Source organism: Numida meleagris, chromosome 2 (assembly GCF_002078875.1).
Source record: "Numida meleagris isolate 19003 breed g44 Domestic line chromosome 2, NumMel1.0, whole genome shotgun sequence".
In the NCBI taxonomy this organism is placed as follows: Eukaryota; Metazoa; Chordata; class Aves; order Galliformes; family Numididae; genus Numida; species Numida meleagris.
Window position 1 is genome coordinate 62985591 of NC_034410.1, and position 14192 is coordinate 62999782.

Here is a 14192-nt window from a genome sequence, read left to right on the forward strand (position 1 = left end):
CGGGGCAGGGCGCTCCGCTGCTGTTTCTTCTGCCCTCGGAAGAAACGGGAGACACCGCAAATAAGGGGAAGATTCGCAGCTCGTTAGCTGTCTGCGTGTGAGGCTGAATTACGAGCGGATAATTTATTCGTAATTAGCAAATCCCCCAATTAGTCCACCGTTGAGGTGAGAGAGAAAACGGTGGCGAACGGGGGAAAAAAGAGAAGAGCGCGACGGGAGGGGCCGGCAGCGGGGTCGGGGTCGGGAGCTCCCGGGCAACCCCCTCTTTTGGGGGGGCCTCGTAATCCCGCACTTATAGGGCTGCGGAGGGAGGCGAGCGACTCTCGCCCCTCGTTGCCGCACCCCGAACCGGAGCCTCCGAACACCCCTAACCCCTGGGCAGACGCGGGACGGGGACTGGAGAAAAGCTTTTAAAAAGGTTGAGAGAACCACAGGAAAATTGTCACTCACTTAAAAAATTATAAACGGCTGAAACAAACGCAGGCTGGATGTCGGCGGTCGGGGGGCGGAAAGGGGGGGGCGGGGGGGTGCTGCGGCCGCTGCGGCTCTGCTGCCCTCATTCTTGTCCCCGGCTCCGACTGAGCAACCGCAGCCCGCAGTCCCCGGGGGCCGCGGGGCCGCCGCCTCCCTCCTACCTCCCTCTCTCCCTCCATCCCTCCCTCCGGCGCGGACGGGACGCGGCCGTGCCCGGCGCCCGGCGGCACCCGGCACCCGTCCGGCCTCTCCCCGCTGGGGCTGAGGTGGTGGAGGTGGTCGGCTCTTGGGTTAGTTGGTTGGTTGTTTTTTTTTCTTTCGCTTTGGCGGAAAGAAAAGGAAAGTAGGGACGTCATTATTTCCAGGGCTCTGGTTCAATGTGTGCAGCTCCCTTCCAGCCGGCTCTGCGGAGCGCCGACAGACTAACAGACAGAGGCCCTTCAGACTTCCTCCTGTTCATCAGGGCTGATTCATTAATAATTAGTGCCATTTAGGTGCATTACAGCACTGCCTGAAGGCCTCAATTAACGGAGAGGGAGCTCGTTAAATCCGGCGGGCCGGATTCTCCCCGCGTTACTCCGCCTGGTACAGAGGCTGTGCCTCCGGGGTGAGCAGCAGCCCCGGCCTCGGCCCTCGGGGCTGCAGCCCTCCTCCTCCTTCTCCCTTCCCTCCTGCCGAGAGGAGGAGGCGGCAAATTGGTTTATCCTTCAGCGCCGCTTCGTTCTCCACCACGAGGCAAAGGAGTGTATTTGGAGGGCAAAGTGATAGCGACTGCGGAGGAGTCTTTGTTACAAAACCAGATGCAATTTTAGCTGTCCAAGAGAGTTGCTTCAGGCTACCGGGAGCTGATGATCAATGGCACTGCTGGCAGATACGCTTCCAGTTGGCTGCTGTCCCTCCCGAGGGACAGGTTCATCCCAGGGCCCATTGCAGTGGCATGTTCCACCAGCAAACATCACAGAATCAGAATCATAGAAAGGTTTAGGTTGGAAGGGACTTTAAAGACCACACAGTTCCAATCCCCTGCTGTGGGCAGGGCTGCTATCCACTAGATCAGGCTCCCAGGGCCCCATCCAACCTGGCCTTGAACCTCCAGGGATGGGGCACCCACAGCTTCTCTGGGCAGCCTGTGCCAACACCTCTCCATACTCTCAGTGAAGGAGAAAAGCTGGAGTTGATGTGGGGAGGAGATAGCCTCAGTGGTGAGCTGTCGGCTGTTGGAAAGATGAAGGTCTTGACCTGCTGAAGTTTGAGAGGAGAATGGCCATGAGCTCACCTGAGGGCTCCACCAGCAGAAGTCCACCCACAGGTCCTGGGAGCTTCTTCAGCAAGTGAAGCAGCATTGCTGCAGAGAACAACCAACCAGTCCTGACCTTCCCCACACAGCTCTTCTCGGGGAAGAAGCATCCTCAGAAGTCAATACGCGTTTTGCCTAGGTAAGGATTTTGAATGCTCCATTTTGCCTCTGTCAGGAATGCTATCCAAACATGAACTCCAGGTTTATGCCAACAAAATATGAAGTGCTTGTGTGTACATCATACCTCATACCCCCAGGGTTCTTGCCCATGATATCCATCTATTAAGCACTGTGAAAAACTTAGCAAATCTCTCAAGCACTCAAGATCAGATCTATGTTCTGCAGGGCACCTTTTTTTTTTTTTTTTTTTTTTTTTAGCTGTGACACAGCAGACTCAGGAGCTGATGGGCAGTGCATCCTTTAATACCACTTTAATACCATCAATTTTTATAGCGCTTTGGAAACTACTGAATATTCAAAAATGATCCTCCCTAGGGCACGGATCAAAACAAAACAACAAAGAAATCCAAAAAGAGGTTGGGGAAGAGAAGAAGAAAGGAAGAAAGGAAGAAAAGAAAAAAAAAAAACCCTCCATCTCTGGCACCGGTAGGAATTTTTAAAATCAGCGTTTTCCCTCCTTCAGCCACCTCTTTGCTGCAGGTTTTCCTCCAAGCCTGGCCAGGTGCAAACTCAAAGCTGCCAAATGCATCTCCTCAAGAGTCAAATTGCACCCCCACTCGAGTGTCTCTGTCAGAACTTCTCGTAGTAGATTCTCAATTAGGGGATGTTTTACAGTAAATAGAGAGCTGAGTATTGATGCTCCTTTCTGCATTGTGTTTTGACCTGGCAGTGAAAGGAGTCCATTCCTGTGCTCCTCTGGGGCACTTGCAGTTTTCCAGCCCTCTGGCTGCCCCTTTGCAAAGGAACAATTCCTGTAAAACCACTGCCCCACTCCTTTTTCCATTTTCCAAGAAACCCCTAAATGATGCTGTCAGGGAAAAAAAAAATCAGAAGATATTTTGTTAGTGCAGAACACTAATCACATTAGTTTTGCAACACTTCTTTCAGTATCCAAGAAGTCAGAAAATTGTCCAGAGCTTTGTTTTTTTTTCGAGACTTAATAGGCACCCTTGTCCTTTTTATTAGCCCTGTGATGCAGGACTTGGTTTTGTTCTGCTGCCAAGACATTTCACTTGATCTCCTTCACCCTTCCGTCTGCTGTCTATTATACGGGAGTAGCACTTGGAGATCTTTGGTGGGTGAAAAATGCTGTGTGAGGAGGTAGGCATTATTAATTAGAATGATCTTATTTTATCTTTCACCAGAAGAAAAATATCTGGATTGAAATGACAGCCACAAACAGTAGGTAACAGATACTTCCCTGTGGCTTCATAGTTCTGCTGTGTAACAGAGGATGTCCGGCCCTGGGAGCACAAGAGTTGTGGTTCATGTTTCCCTCTGAAGGAGTCTCACTTATAAGAGTGTTGCAGCATACTCATACCTATCTGTGGATTGCAGCCCATGCCCTTGGCTAGGTGGTCAAGGACAAGATGCAATGTCCTTCCTGAGATCCCAGCCCACCTCCAAACATGTCACCCGCTGCTGGCCAGCTCCCTGTTCTGCTCTGCATTGAAGGTTCCTTCTGTTTCCCTCCTTCTCTTTTCATTAGGTGTGCTCTCCTCACCTAAACCAGAGATCTGGCACATCAATACTTAAAGGCTTAGGAGGAGAAGAAAACATCAATATTTCACCGAGCACACAAAGTTGCACAATTCCCTCTTCTCCATTTGAATGCTGGCCGTGGTTCGTTTGGATTTTTCCATAAGCTGAGTGATTCCAGCTTCTCTTTGAACACCACCTGTGTGAATAGCTTGTTTTCCTCCACTTCTGGCACTAAAAAGCAGCCATAGGAGCCTGTTCAGGGTCACCAGTCGGGCAGTCCCGAGGTGGCTGACTTTCTAGGAAAAGTCACAGCAGGAATAAATGAAAGCCAGCCCACACAACAGACATTGCTGGTCTTTAGCTTATGCTCTGATGCTCGCTTGTGCTAAACAAATTGCCATTAGCAACTCTAATACAGACAAATGCAAAGAAAAGTGAGCTGGGCACTGAGTCACAGAGCTGAACATAAATTGATGGCCCCTTTTCAGGCCAGCTCCATGGGCCACAGCCAACTCATGGCAATCCAGCATTCATCCCACTTGCGTCAGCCCACGGTCTGAGATTTCTGCTCTTGTCCTTTATATGAGCTAGATCATGCAAATGCAGGTACCAGAGGGAAGTCAGGCAGGTTTCTGCATGAGTGCCGATGTGAGATGGAGCAGCAATTAGCTCAAAATTCACTGTGCCAGCCTGTCACTTCTGAGTCACCCCCCACTGCTCAGTAACTGGAAGCCTTGCGCTCCAGAAGAAGATGAGAAGAACATTTTGCTTGTGCTCGTACTCATCAAGTAGTTTTGCAAGCTGCCGAATTCGTGAAGTCGTATCTCCCGTTGTGTTCAGTGGTTTCTCCTGTGTGAACTTTTTGGTGTCCAGTAGAGTCATGGAGTCATGGAATCACAGAATATCCCAAGTTGGAAGGGACTAATACAGATCACCAAGTCCGGCTCCCAGCTTCGCACAGCACCACCCAACATTCAAACCCTATGTCTGAGAGCACTGTCCAAACACTCCTTGAACTCTGGCACTTGGGGCCATGATCACAGCTCTGGGCAGCCTGTTCCATGCCCACTGCCCTCTAGTGAACAACCTTTTCCTCATATCCAACCTGACCCTCCCCTGACACAGCCCCATGCTGTTCTCTCAGGTCCTGTCACTGTCACCAGAGAGCAGAGCTCAGTGCTGCTCCTCCTCTCCCCCTGTGAGGAGCTGCAGCCACCATGAGGCCTCCCTCAGCTCCTCTGCTCTGGGCTGAACCAACCCAGGGACCTCAGCCACCCTTTATACAACATGCCCTCCAGACCCTTCACCATCTTTGTAGCTCTTATACAGTTACGTCTCACAGTGGATGAATTCCCAGAGTCTTTCTCCTCTGCCTATGTCCACACTGCTTGTAGGCTCCTCGGACCTTTGAGTCTTCTATCCCCTGTCAAAGTTGGTCAAAACCAGCTCAGAGGCTCAAAAATTATTTGAGAGGGACTGACTGGCGCTTGCACAGACAGTGTGATCTCATAATCTTCCTTTCCTTGGGAAACAAGGCTACCAATCCAGCAACGGGGGAAAAAAATGCCATCCTGCTAGCAAGGAGGACCTAAACACTGAGAGGAGAGAGGAAAGGTGGGAGAGGAAAGTGAAGTTGCTTTGAAAGGATAAATCACTGCCTTATGGATTTAAGCTCTGTTACAGTCAGAGCACCAGACAGGCAAGTTGGAGAAAATGTTCTCCAGGAGATGGCAAGATCTTATGTGGAAGCTGGTAGGGGAGATAAATCACTACACCACCAGGCATCCTAAATACATGTTCACATTGTCACAGCTGTCCCTGAGCGGTACCTATTTCTGACTAGAGGAAGATACAGCACAACCAGTGTGCACAATTTTGCGTCTGCAGTATCTGAAGTGAGGTGTGTGCTATCCCAAAGAGAATGATTCTCTCACAGCTCCCTCCTCCAGACCACAGTTCCCAATGGTGCTGCTGTAGGGTTTACTACCCCATGTACCATGTCTGTATTTTAGAAAAACTGTTGTGTTTGTCTTAATAGCTGCACATGTGTGCATGGTTTTACTGGGCATTTGTAAATACTTATTCTCTGTTCACTAGAAACTTTCCTGTCCATGTATCTTTCAGAATAAAATCCTTGATGTGAGCTTTACCAATTCTAGCACTACTTCTTTACAAATTAGAGAGCTGCCATCCTGTCTTTATTTGATACCACACGTTTGAGGCTGTCAAAAATTGTTGTAGTGTATTTAATTTCAGCAATTATAATGTCATTCATTCTAAGTTTGCACCTGATGCAATTACAGACACTTCAGCTTTGCAGCTCTGCTGTATTCTTTCCAGATTCAGGTGTTCCTTACTTTCTAATCTTCCCCACCTTCAGTAGATAATACACTTTATGAAATTAGGAAATAAGAGCCCAGACCTTCCCACCAATTGTTGTATGCGAGAGCACTGGCTAGTCTGAAACTCTGGATGTATCCAGAGTGCAGGATATGCTCAAAACCCCACTCCCTACAACTACATCCTTTTACGAGGCATAGAGGAGGGTTATGTTACCCAAAATGTTCAGAATGGTGAAGTCCTTTGTACTTGCCTGTTGCTAAAGACCTTCCATTTGCAGTTTTTAGAGTGCAGTTTTGCTTGTAGCCCTTCACTACATACCCTGGGGCTGCTGTGGCAGAACCTTGGCCAGGTATCTCAATGTATCTCAAGGTATCTCAATCTTCACCACTTTGAAGTCTGTTAATTCACATTCCTTGATTAAGGAACTGATTTTTGTTCCTTCTGTCCTCTTCTTCTCTACCTTCTCATTGCCTTGCTTCCTGCCTATAATTAGTGGCTCTGCACTTAGGTTCCCCAACAGCATCTGCTTGGAGCCTTCTAGACTGATGACTCTACATTAAAACAAACAGACAGAGAATAAGTGAATAATAGTCATTCTAACATATGATGAGCATTACCAATTACAGATGTGTACAAGGCTTAACAGCCTATTAGCATCCAACACTTGTATCTAAAGAAGCATAATCCAGTCCGTGTCAGTGTTATTACTGAAGACCTCTGAAGGCACCTTGAGCAGGCTTTAATAAAGGATATTGTACAAACAGAAAATAGTTGGGAGTGGTTGTTGTCACGACTGTGATCCTATGCTGCACTGGAGCAGATACCCAGGAGAGGATGCTCACCTGAGGATCTCAACCACGTCTCTTCCTGGACTACTGACGACTTCACTTTAGGAGTGACTTTTATTATTTTAGCCTGAAAACTGTTCCCAACTGTCTTAAATTAAACAAACATAAAATTTAATTTGATCTGAAGGGAACAGTTATCTCCTGAACAATTGCTGTGCTTCCCTCTGCCAACAGAAATATGTAGTATAGCAAAGTTCCCTGTCCTATGACAGAGCCATGTGGCTGCATCCAGGCTGGGGTGTCCACGTGGAAATGAGCACTGAGTTCACTCAGACTTGTTGTTTCAGGTCTTCTACAGAAATAATCCTTCTGGCTTGGTGACTGAGTCCAATGCTTGGTACAAGTGTATTTAGGCTATAAAGCATAACAGTGCTGCCTGAGCTGGGTGGGTCAATGGTGGGATACTGTGGCAGTGGGTAGATATTAGACAAAGTGCTGCTGATATTGCTTTGGATAAACACTATGTTCCAGGTACTTTGGGGCAAAGACCAAGAGGTCTGAAGACATACTGACTTGAAAGACAAAACTAAGATGAGAAAAGAGCTCTTTCACTGAAATGCCTGGAGAACTCAACTTTAACAACAAGGTTAGTAAGGTAGAATAGGATTTGCAGCCTAAAACAAGCATTTCTGAACAAAAAAATATTCACCTCCTTGCAACAAAACACCTACAGTCCCTCTTTCCAGACAGCATCCCTGCATCAGGCTTCCAGGCAGCCATCAGAAACACAGCTCATACTACAGATTATTCTATACCTTCTCAGTTCCTCCCACTGCTCCACTTTCTTTACAGTCAGAAGTATCTTTCTCCTAAGCCTAGCTTCAATATCCAGCTTTAGATATCACTACAAACAGATTGGTTGAACATCACTCAGGAGAATCTGGGAGCTGGAACGTTCAGAGAAGTGCAACACAGGTGCCTCCTCCAGAGAAATTCCGGTAGCTGGCTGTGGCTGGCTTATGCCAGCAAATGAGATAGTAGAGATGCCCATCCCACTGGGCAGTCTGACCTGTGCTAGGACTGACTGGGAGACATCACTTCACTGATGAGCACTGAGAACTTCCCTATGTTAGTCAATGCTAGCAAATACTCCAATCCCTCATGTGCCAAAGGGGCTAGCAGAAAAAGGCTGCTACAGTATCAAAGAATCACAGAATCATTAAGACTGGAAAAGACCTAAGACCATTTAGTCCAATCATCATAACATTACGTACCTGCCATAAAAACACAGCCTCCTCCAGGCGGGCAGTGGGCTCCTGCTCCCTTCTTGCCTGGTGACATCCAAAAACCAGATACAAGGACAGAGAAACAGCCATAATCCATGTGGACAGTGGTTGGTCTCTCTTGGCTCCTGGCTTGGGAAGAAGAAAGGTCCTTTATGTTGGATCCAACATGCACTTGCCTGGCCACCATTTGTCCCTTCCTTCTGCAGCCCACCTCTACCCAGCAGATTAACAGACCTCACCAACTGTAACTGTGCTCCACTGAGACCTCCAAATGTCATGGACAATGCAAACTATTGTTTGCATTCAGAAAACCCAAGATGTAGGAGGAAACACAGTCAAGAGGAAGGTGCTTATCTTGACTATTTCCATTCAGTGTACAGGAAAGCTGCCTGGTGATTTGGAGAGATTTGCCACAATTTTCTATGCAAACAGCTCTTGGCTTTAGCATGTGGATTCAGATCCTTGCTTGGCAGAGTTGGGGTCAAAACTGGCCAGCACACACTCTGTGTTCGAAAGTCCTTGGGCCTGTGGAGCCCTGAGATGGAGCTTTAAGAGTATACTTAAAAGTCAGCAACTTTTGCAACTCATTTTAGATCTGCTCCGCAGACACATTCCTAAAATGAGCTTAGTCTCTGGATACACCTGCTGAGGAGCGGAGTGGAAAACACAATCCTTTATGATCATAAAAGTAGAGCTCCAAATCACATTATATCTTTGGAGAAGTATAACTGGTAGACAAATTTAGAGCAAAAGAATACACTGCCGCTGGGAATATTGAGCTGGGTACTGGAGAAGACCATGTGGAAGCTGCCTGAGGAATATACAGAATATATTAGCCATGTGTTTTGTTTTTTTTTTCCAGGTCAGTGAAATTTCAAATACAAAATGCAACCATCAGGAAGTTTCCATGGCTTTGTGGCTCTGGTGTCCCTCTGGTCTTGATTTTCAAAGATACCCAATCCTCTCAGTTCCCAGTGTTAACATATGGAGCTGAAGTTGCTGATAGCAAGCTGCAGCACAGGCTGGTTTATAGACTTCAGGACAGGAGTGAAATATATTTTTCTCAGCCTGTTGTGCAGATAGGGGTCAGCTGTAGCTTTTAGCTCCATCTCAGCTGTCTCAGGGTTGGATTGATGAGAAGATTATTTTTGAAAGGAAAAATATATAATGATCCTGTAGAAGGGAAAACTCTGCAAACAGCGTTCTGCCATTTGGGATGGTTTTCGTGTTGTGTCCCACCAACTTTACCTGTCCTCCCTGGAATGCAACCTTGGTTGTACACACTTGAAGCTGGTATTTCTTCACAGACTATTGTCTTAGCCAGACTCCCTTAGGTAATGTTTTCTCATCTGTGTCGCCAGGAAAATTCTGACACAGCTCCCTAGCAGGCAGAGGGGTTTGTACTGAACCTGCCCCAAAATCAGAGCATGGGGCAAACCTAGATACTGCAAGGCTCCAAGCAAGCTTCAGATGCCGGGCTGCAAATTATTTCAAAGGAAGTTTATCCTTATGTTCCCCCCTGCACCTGCACCTGCACCCCCCGTACATTCCAACTCATGCAGGCAAGCACAAGTCCAAAGAAGTGAACTTCTTTGCCAGTCAAGTGTAAGGTGATGAAATCATAGATCCTCCCAGATGGCTTGTCAAGTATCACTACTGAGCAGCGACAATTGCAGAATAAGTGCAGCACCACTCGATAAAATTTGCCAGAGTTAAAGACAGGAAGAGAGCATTTGCAACCTGCTAAATGTTCCTTTGTAGCTTTGTTGCCTAACAACATCTCGGTTGAGCAGCAATACTGTTACCAGTCACAGTCTCCTATGGTCAAGTCTTGTCTAGCTCTGGGCTTTCATTTGCAGCTGGAACGTTTTGTCAAACGCCTTTCAATTTGCTTGACTGCTCACCAGGTGAAAACATCGGCCTTTATTCTCAGCCAGCCATTGGCAAAGCAGGTGGGTCTGCTAATATCAACGGTTTAAGGTAATGTCTGCTTACCTATTGCAAACCAGGGTACAGATTTCAACGTGTACAGCATTGATTGCGATCAACCATAGGAGCCTACCTGAAGTGCTCTCCCATTGGCTAGAGCCTTCCCAGAGCTGTTTCAGCAAGTAGGGCTGTTTCACCTACATCACGTCTCCACGTCAAGTTGTTTCCGATCGTCTATTCCTGATTAACATCCCATGTGGATGGTGTTATTGCAAAATCAGAATGCATTGTTCCTGCTTAACTCGACCCTTGAGCTGTTCTTAAGAAACAGCAATGGCACTTTATATTTGTGCCTTACCTTAATCAGTGAGAACTTTCAAGCGCAGGCAAGTCCTGGTATACATGATTCATCATCCTAGAGGAGTGAGAGCAATGCAGTGAGCAAGCTGAGCAGTCCTAAGGGAGAATCTTCTATCCAGCCATCTCATGGAGGGGATATGAAATGAATTTTACCTTGGAGGCTTTTGGGAAAGAGAAATGGTGGTGTTTTTTCGCATAATCAGTAAAAAAGAAAGGAAGAGAACCAAAGAAAATCAAACCAATGTTTTGATGAGATACACTGCTTTGGGCTTGCAGAATGAGGTGGAAAAAAACCTTTTCACACTCTTGAATAAATTGTCTCCTACAGATGTTGCTAACCACAGAGTGCTGCCCGTTTTGGAGGTACCTAAGTCTATGGCATTTTTGCAGGGGCTACTCCCTCTGTGCTTTGTTTTGTTCACAAAAGGATCTGTGAACCCTCACAACCACCCAGAAGAACTGCTTGCCCCTCTTGCTTCTTGGAAACTTGTGAGTGTCCATTTTTATGGCTGAACTGCTTTTTGAGAGCTGACTAGCATATAGACTTCTTTCTGATCCATGTGGGATTCTCCATGGCAGACGCTATGCTCCTAGATGGCTGGTGTCCTTGTGTCCTTCCTGGATGGCTCATGTCCCTATGTCCTCCCATTGATGTGGCAGGGGGCTCTTCCCACTATCAAAACACGGTCTCATAGTGTAGCATCCTCTGGATGTCACTGTACTGTTGATGTAGCCTAAAAACTTGAATGGACAACTCTAGTCTTCATGCTCAGTGTCCTAACTTACTTGTCACAGCTCATTTGTGAATCCACTAAAAATCAGCCAACCGAGCTGCAAGGTGAGTCCGGAAGAGAACGGGAACAGAAAGGTCCTTGATCTGTGCTCAGTCAGCACATCCCAAACATTGGTCTGTGAGAGGGCTCTGGCTAGAAGAGTTCAGTGCTTTAGTGAAGAATCATGGCAAAAGACACAGCAAAGATCATTCATGTTTTATTGTTTGTGTTTTGTTTTGTGGTTTTAAATTAGCTTTGTTTTTATCGTGGTCCTCTTGGGAAAAGAAAACAAAGAAAAACCAACCAACCAAAAAAAATAGTGATGGCTGAGTGGGCTCAAAAGCTCTGTCACTGGTCATTCTTGTTTGCCAGAAAGCCAATGGAAGTTGCCACTGCAAAACAGAGCATTGTGGACTGTGGGCTGATCTGGGGCAGGCAAAGGTGACAACACCAGCACAACACATTGCCAAATCTTGGCACCCACCTTGTGTGCAAGGTGGTTGCACAGGGTCTTTGGGTTGACAGCATGTAGGCTTTGCAGGTGCAATGTCACTACTTTGATTTATGGCACAGAACTGTCTAGCAAAGTGTTTTCCAGGCCAAGCAATGAGTTAAATGTGAGTACACGAGGGTGGGGATGTGTCTGGTTCGGTACTATTACATGGGACAACATGGCACCAAATCACAGCTTTAGCCACAGGGACTTTTCTCACAGATGAACCCACATCTACATTTCATAGGTACGCTTCCAAGGAACATGCGATCTTCTACCTTCTATAGTAATGTAGGGTGGACTTCTAGGTCATCTACTGCCACCGGCTTTGGGTTGCCATGTTAGGATTGACAGTTAATAGAGGGCACTGCAAACTGGAAATGTTCCCCTAGCAGGAACAATGAGGTGATTTGTGATGTCAGAAACAACACACTAATCTTTTTAGTAAGATATCCTGGATCTAGATGTGACATCTTTAATCTAACAGATGTCAGCTCTTTGATGCGTGTTAAAATTTAGTTCAGCTGTGCTAGCTAGTTGGTGTGAAGTAAAATTAATTCTTGTTATTTAATAGTATGATGATGAAATATGGGTTACCCCACACTCAACTCTGTGTCCTAGATAGTAACACATGAATTTTTAATAGGGAACACTTTCCTTATATTCAAAATCAGTCATGAGAGAGATAAATGAGGCTAATAATAAACAAACCTTGCAAAGACCTCTGGGATCTCTTAGAAATGAGGTTCAGATGGCTGCACAGTGATGGAGATTCCCCATTGCTCACACAGAGGAATGACTGCCAAGTGTTAGCAGTCACATAGCAGCTGCTCCCAGAGGGCATTTCTCCACAATGGCAAAACAGCCTTAGCTGAGGGAAAGGTATGCCACATCCAGGTTGGGAAGTCCCAGAGGTTCTCATCGGTTCATATTAATATGTTCTTTTGTGAGAAAAATTACTCGACACATGCCCGATGTTTATATACTCTCTCCCCGTAACACTGTAATAGGCAGTAGCAGAAAACAGGCTACTGCGGCTATTAGCCAGCTCAGTCACTGCTGCAGCAACTACCCAATGAAATGAGAGAGACTGAATAGCAGTCTCCTCATTTTTAAAGTAATTAGTGATGAAGAAGATTTATGGTCACTGTATTTATGGACTGCTTGATTTCCTGGACAAATAGTCCTGCGATGGAAAGAAATATAAGGCTTTTCAAGATCCCTTAAACATGATCAAATGCAAAGAGATCTCCTTCCCCAGCAGAGTCCTGCAGTGTAGCATCCCTCCAGCTCAGGCCAGTGGCTCTGGTCCCTTTAGGCTCTGTCTTGGCAAGGTGTAATGGATAGAAACAGAGGGCAGAGGTCGCCTCCTGTGGCATTTTACATGTCCCTTCCTACCAGTCCCTAGGGCTAAGATGAAGGGAGCATCACAGGAAGCTCATTCAGCAGCTGGTGTGCACTTATGAGGAAGAAATGATGCTTTGGGGCCAGGCAATTTGCAGTCTGGGCTTTAAAAATAGAAAAGGGTTATTGCAGGAAGTTCAGAGCCACATGTCCTATACAGGGTGGAGAAGCCATCACAAGATTATTGATGAGGCTAGGTCATTAACCAAAGGTGACATGTATTTTAGTGAATGATTGCCAGTTGAGATGACCATCTGTGTCAAATCAAATCAAACTGGCTTTCAGTACACTTGTCAACTAATAAAAAAATAAAAGAAAAAAGACTTTATTTTCTAAACTGCCTGTCCAGTTCTACGGCCTTGAAAATCACCAATTAGAGGCTGAGAAGCACTTAGTTTGCAGCACTCGGGCCCTCTCTATGAGGTTAGGAGACCTATTAGTGTGCTAATATTTCAGAATAAAGCGAAGATGTCTTTGTTGGCAGTATGCTTGACACTTGGAGGGCTCAAACTGCTTATGATTATTTTTAATATCTAAGGCAAGTCTATGTGTTAACACAGTTAACCGGTATAACTTCGTTGAAAATAGCTACCACAAACAATAGAAATGCTTTTCTTCCAAATTTTCTAATGGAAAAAAAGTACTGCTCTCAATGCAAAGTACTACTACCCATTTAAAATAGAACAGAACAAGCTAACCAGTCTTTCAGCAAAAGAAAAGTCTGATTGAAGGAGGACATGGCTTTATTCTTCATGGAATATTATTCTTGGATTATTCTACATGGAATAACACATCTCACAACTCGTTATTTGACTGAAGTTATTTCTGTCAACTGTATTTGAAAATGTCTTTTTCTGTGAGGAATGAAACTGGAGCATGAGGTGTAATTTCCTGTGCCAGCCCAGTCCCTCAAGTCTTATGATGTTTATTGCTTTGGATAAGCAGAGGTGCTACGGAGGGGAAAAAATGCACATTTTTCTGTCTAAAAGACAGGACACTCCCTACTGCCTCCTGGATCAAGGAGCCATGTGTGGTGCTCTCTTTTGTCTCATGCAGTGAAGACTCCCTATCCTATTTCAGTCGGCTGAAATCATCACCTTTTCCTAGAGTGCTAGAATTAGTTTAATGAGTTTGCATACACGAGCCAGACTTCCTTCAGTGGCATTTAAACTAATGTAATTTATCTCACAGTTGCTGTGGACTACGCATAGGATCAACTCCTGTTGCTCACCTTATGCTTGGTAATAGGCTTGAAGTTGCTGCCACAGGATGCTATGTCTGAGCCCTCAAGCCCCTGGGGAAGCAGCCCCAGCTACTGTGCTGAATCAGGTTTGTTGTCCACCTTCTCCATAATTATCGTGCCAAAGGTGACCAGGTTGGAAA